This window comes from Octodon degus, unplaced genomic scaffold (genome assembly GCF_000260255.1).
Source record: "Octodon degus isolate 3935 unplaced genomic scaffold, OctDeg1.0 scaffold00012, whole genome shotgun sequence".
Lineage (NCBI taxonomy): Eukaryota > Metazoa > Chordata > Mammalia > Rodentia > Octodontidae > Octodon > Octodon degus.
The window spans coordinates 25971304-25977421 of NW_004524588.1; positions in this window are offsets into that span (position 1 = coordinate 25971304).

Genomic DNA, 6118 nt, shown 5'->3' on the forward strand with positions numbered 1-6118 from the left:
CGAGAAATGCTGATCATGGAGCTGCATGACATGCTTCCCATGGTTCAACGCTGACAAGAAGAAAAAATGTTTCACGAAGTGCCCTGGTGAGGACAGTTCCTGTAAGTGGAACAGCAGCAGCAGCAGCAGCAACAGGAAGAATCAGAGCACGATTTTCAGATAGGGCAAAGATGAGTCTTCATTGAAATAATTAGTTACTTAGCAAATGAACATTTGCCTGTTCTATGAGACTGAAATACGAAAGTATGAAAGCCAAGAAAAAGCACAAAAAGATCACGAGGCCTCTGTGAATCAGAGCAAGACTCAAAATGAAAATCCAAATAACAAGTATACATATAGTGCTTGTAACTCAAATGATTTAAAAAATAACTTTCCAGGGGCTGGAGAGATGGCTCAGTGGTCTAAAGCACCTACTTGGAACTAGCTTGGCAAAGCATCAGGGACCGCGGTTCAATCCCCCAGCACCACATGCCAGCCAGCCCCGCCCCCTGGTGGGCTGAGCTGGCCACACACACACACCACACTCTCTCTCTCTCTCTCTCTCTCTCTCTCTCTCTCTCTCTCAAATAAATAAAAAAAAATAACTTTCCATTTACAATCTCTGATTTTTGAAATTTGAACACATATAAAATTTTTCACCCTTGTCTATTCCTGTCCTGTACACTAAAATTTCTATATGGCCAACGCTTTCTTTTAATACCTGCTACCTCGTTAGCACCCAAAATTGTGTCTGGCTCAAAGTGGACAAAAATTAGGGGGAAAGGGGGTCAATAAATCAATTTCTCCAGCACTGACCGATCTCAAATAGAACTGTTTCTATTTTGATAGGAACTTGAAGCGTTTCTGTTGAAAATATAGTCACAGGTTTAAGAAAAAGATCACTGGTTTATAAAACCAAAAAGTTACTTTCTAGGCCATTTGAGTTCCTGGCATTATGCTGCTGTTCATTTTCCGGTCTTGCTCCGACTCAAGACCTGCTGCTCTCTTGTGCACAGGTGCTTGGGTCAGTTTTCATGTTTCTTGGCTTTCCTACTTTCATATTTTCACCCCATAGAATTGCGGGTGTTCACTTGCTGCATGTATCTTCCAGGGCTCCTATTTTTATTGGCTAATTATCGAGCTCCTTGTGGATGGAATGATGACCAAGCAGCGCTCTGATGACTGGAGGTCAGCGCAGTGGCCCAAGCTATGCGGTCAAGCAGTCCGACGTCAGCGAGAAGACTCCAGGTCGCATCTGTAATCTTCTTTGTAGAACTTCCATGAAGCCTAAACAAGATGACACAGCAAGGGCATTTATTATGGTGCTTTCAAAAATTTTAATCATTACTACAAAAGTATAAATGCTTACAAAACACAAAGCAAATATAAAACTTTTGTTTTTCAAAAATTGAGTTGTGACACTCTTCATCAGCTTTGGAAATAGAGAAGAACTATCAAATTGTGATTTACTAGTCATCCCCACGAATGATACTGCAAAATTGACAGCATGTGGCTCTGAAAATATTGGCAATAGGGAGGGAATTTTCATATGAAACTTGCTTAAAAACAAACAGAAAAGCCTAAGAACAGAACCATGCATAGAATTTCCTAAGCAGTCCTTGGTGACTATTTTTGTAGGTTTATTGCTAAAATAATTCATGCAACTGTGTTGTACCATCAAACTTTTGAAAAAGTGTAAATAAATACTCTGGCCTATTAAACTTCCCTTATTTGTTGAATCTACACAGTCTGCAACGGTACAAGCCCGCCAGTGTCCACAGCATATTCCCAGAGCCAAGTGGCAGATGTATCGTGCTGATTGGAAATGCCCTCTGCCCGTCTGACTGCACTTCATGGCCTTATTTGCAACACCCATCAGTTATAAAATGCTCCACTGGCGTGGCCTCTTCTGCAGTGGTCAAATGCTTGCTCCTAAATTCACACTCACAAAGTGGTCAGGCAGCAATTCTGACTAGGACGGCATAACTCATAGGCAGGCTCAGGTGGGATCAGAGGGGCTGTATTTTCAGGAATGTCACCGACCAGTTCAAGTAAGGGTTGATTGTGTTGTCAGATAAAGGAAATTATGCATTGCAACGGTCACCCGCCTCCATAAATTGACTCGGTCTAGGCCAGTATATTAGGTGGTAAGAGGCTCTCGGCAGCCTGTGAGCGCCGATTGCACAGTCCACATCAGTCATTCAGCATCCTTCACCACATACTTGAGCAACACCATCTTTTTCCCTATTGCAAATTGCCTTCCAAGCTACTCAGAAAAGTGAGCATGTTACACCCGATGTTTTCCAGTATTCTATTTTTAAGGCCCATATTAGCCTATTTCTCAAGGCTCTGATTCTTTGATACTCAGTGAAAGTTAAAGATTTCAGAAACTTTCCCAGGTTACTATATCCTCTATCCCTTGTTCTTGAAGTCTAAATAATCACTTTCCCTATATTATTTATCAGAAAACTACCACCTAACAGAAGAGGTATAAATTGATGTAAATGGTCACATTCAATCCACATGTACACAAAGCGGCATGCCACAGTAGCGCCTGTTAGTCCCTTGCATATGAGGCTGAAGGTCATGAAGGTTAAGATAATTAGATGATTTCAAAACTCGTTCATTATTCTGCTCCACAGCTTCTCTTTATTGATACACAAGAACAGCAGAAAATGATGATGAATAGGACGGAGCGGGGTCTCGTCGAATGCTGCGGCTGCTCTGGCTGCGAGTCAGAAGTGATGGCACGTTTCCTCAGTCAGGCCAAGAGCTTCATTTTTCCATAACCTGCTCTAAGTTATCTGGTCTTTTCTTTCTCTCACCTGTTCACAGCCATTTTTGTAACGGGGTAATTACCAACAATGAAAACTATCCCGCTTTCAGTTATTGTGTGCTGCTGCTCGTAAAATGCCACATCAACTATTGCTACAGTTCGATTCTGGGTGCACATTAGAAGGATTACTTAAGCCGACGCAGAACCCTGCTGCTTGATCATTTGAATTAATTTGAGCTCCAATTACTCAAAATGATGGTCAGCATGTGTGCATGATGATTCTGAAGTTGCAAAATATTATCACTAGCAATTCTGTGTTTTATACAGTAATAATATTTATATTTTAGTAAACATCTGAAAATGCCCAGATTGGTATGCTCTGCAGATAAAATATACCAAAATAAAAATGCAAACATATCAAATCAAATTTATGTTTATACTAACATATCTGTCTCATGGATCTTAAGATTTGAAATCTGTTAATAAAAGTATTTGAAAATCCCCTTTCTTGCTTGAAATGAAAAGTACTGATAATAAAAATACTTCTGCAAAAATAGATGCAGGGCATAATTGTAGCAGAAATTTATCTATAGCTCCAGTGTTCAGAGGGCAGAATTGGGGACAGTTGCAGGCACATAAAATACACTTTTAGGGGAAACGGACAGCGATACAGACAGGGCAGAAATGGGAGCGAAAGGAGAAGATGGTCTTCTCTGTGAGCCGGTCTGCAAGCCTGCACTCAAAGAGTAAGTGCAGAAAGTGCAGTATTTAAGCATAATGGAATACTACGTGCTACAAAGAGCAATTACGGCATTTGCAGCAAATAGGGGACCCTAAGAACGATAGCGCTAAGTGAAATAAATCAGGTGCACAAATTTTTTATTATTTTATTTTATTGAGAAAGAAATATCAATGAGAGAGTTCAAAACTGATTAATAGGACATTTTCAATAATTAATGCATTGTACATCGTTATCTTCTTAGTGGTTATCCATAGCACAGGAAGCAGACAGGATATCCTGTCCAAACACTGTTACTACACACAATTTTTTTTTTTTTTTTTTGAGGGAAGGAAAGGTTTATTTAGCTCACAGTTACTGGAGGTATCTTAGTTCAAAACAGCCTGGATTACTTAGTAAGACCTTGGAGCCATATTTGCTCAGGAGAGGTCAGTAGAGAGATGTTTGGAGAAGACTATACACAAATTTAAACATCACGTGGTTTCTTTTACATACAAAACCCAAAGTAAGGATAAAGGATTGAAAATCGAAGCTGGGGATCCTTTACCATCAGGAAGGGGAAGGAGCCATGCAGAGGCTTCAGGAAGGAAGGGAAAAGAGATTTCTAAATGGACAGAACATCAAAGAAAAACGAAAATAGAGCTTTGGCAAATGGGAAGGGGAAGCAGATCAGGATGAAAAGAGAAGGCAACAAATTCTCGGGTGTGTTGGGCGAGTGCACAATCAGCCCACTCGACGTGTCAGGGTTGTGTGCCACAGCGCAAACCAATGAAAACAATGAGTGGTAAGAATAGTGGGGCCAGGGAGATGGCTCAGTAGGATAAGCGCTTGACTGGCAAACGCAAGGATATGAGTTCAATCCCCGGTTCTGCCAAAAAAAAAAAGAATAGAATGTGACCACCAAATTTAGGAATTCTGTCATTTTAAAGAGCACCTTTGGGTTTTAAGAGTCACAACAAAAATAATACAAAATGTAATAGTAATTATTTTAATTCTCATCGCATATCAAAATATGTATTAAATGAACACTCAGGATTTTATCCCCAACACTTTTCCGTAAAAAATAGGAAAATAAATGTTACTTTGGATGCACTAGATAACTAAACTACATTGCTAAAATACATGTATCTGTTTCCGTCTTTCTGTCTGCCCATGTTGTTTGCCTTAGACCGCAGCGTCGGGAGCAGCGCTCCTGATCAGAGCTTCTGGGTGACGAAGGAACTGCACACAACCACCCCACGCCCGCGTGACCGCCGCCTCGCAGGGCCAATGACCAGAGGAGAAGCTAATGATGCAGGAAAACAGATTTCGGCTTAATTCGCTTAAACATGAATTGAAACAGACATATTTGCCATAAAAGACGGAACAATAAGAAGGAACACTGGGCTGGGGAGATAGCTCAGTAGCGTGGCAAGCGCAGGGGCCCAAATTTGGTCCCCAGTACCGAAAAACAGAAAAGTATCAGAAGTAGCACTGTAGACGGTCCAACTTCAAGGGCAGAAGAGTTTTCATTTCTGACTCCTATTGAAGCCTATCATTGGCTGAGGACATTTATTTGCTGACGGGTTTGAATTTTAGCCAAAAATAGTTCTAGAAAGGAACATCTCTGATCGATTTCCAAACACCTGGCATGGCCATGTGGGCCTACGAATCAAGCCCGGCCCAGGGAGGAGAGCAGAGCAGTGTCCAGAAACTCCTAATGAAGTGCAGGTAAATCCTCCTGCGGACTCCCCTGGAAGGACAGAGCACGCAGGCCTGCATGTGTGCTCATTGAATTAGCAGGGAGGTAGCAGGCCTGGTGGGGGAAGGCCGGGCGGGCTGGGCCGGCGCCCAAGCAGTGTCAGCGCAGAGATTTAAATAAGGTGATTCTCAAAACACTGCTGAATAATCTCAGGGAAATACTGACCCTTATAAAAGATACTCTTCAAATAGAGGAATTGGATTTTTAAAAATTTAGTCTACAAATGTGTGCTTTGAATAAAACAGTTTCTAAGACTAGATAATTGTAAACACAGCTTTCACCTTCAAACAGTCTAAAAAATATTTGAAATTTGTAAAGAATGCTAGGAACTCCTCTGGGTTGAGACTCAGTTTCCGCACTGATGTTCAGTCCTCAGCTCACAGCCACTAGGGTGGACGAAATGTTCCGCCAGAAATTTTCAGTTTTCCTTGAAATTTTTCGAGTGGTCGCGTGATTCAGAGCAATTTCATTGTGAACTGCAGGGATAGCAAGTCAATCTTCAATAACTGATGCATTAACTGCTTCAAAGTCTCCATTTAAAATTCAAGGACATTTAGAGACCCAGTCCCAGCCCAGGCCCGGCGAGTGTGTGGGAGAGCTTCCAGCTACCCTGTGCCAGCAGAAACTACTGGACCCAGCCCAGGTGCAACGTGGGTGACACCCTCTTTCACCCTCTTGGGATGCCCCATCACTCCGTAGTACCCACACACACACACACCATGCCCACAAGTAGGAATTTCTGTTGCGTTCCACGAAACCCCAGATCCAGTCCTAGTCCAGGCCAGTGAGTGTGGGGGAAAGCTGCCTCTACCCCCTACTCCACCTTGTGCCCTCCAGACTCAGCTCAGGCCTGGCATACATGCCTGGGGTGTAACCCTGCAGC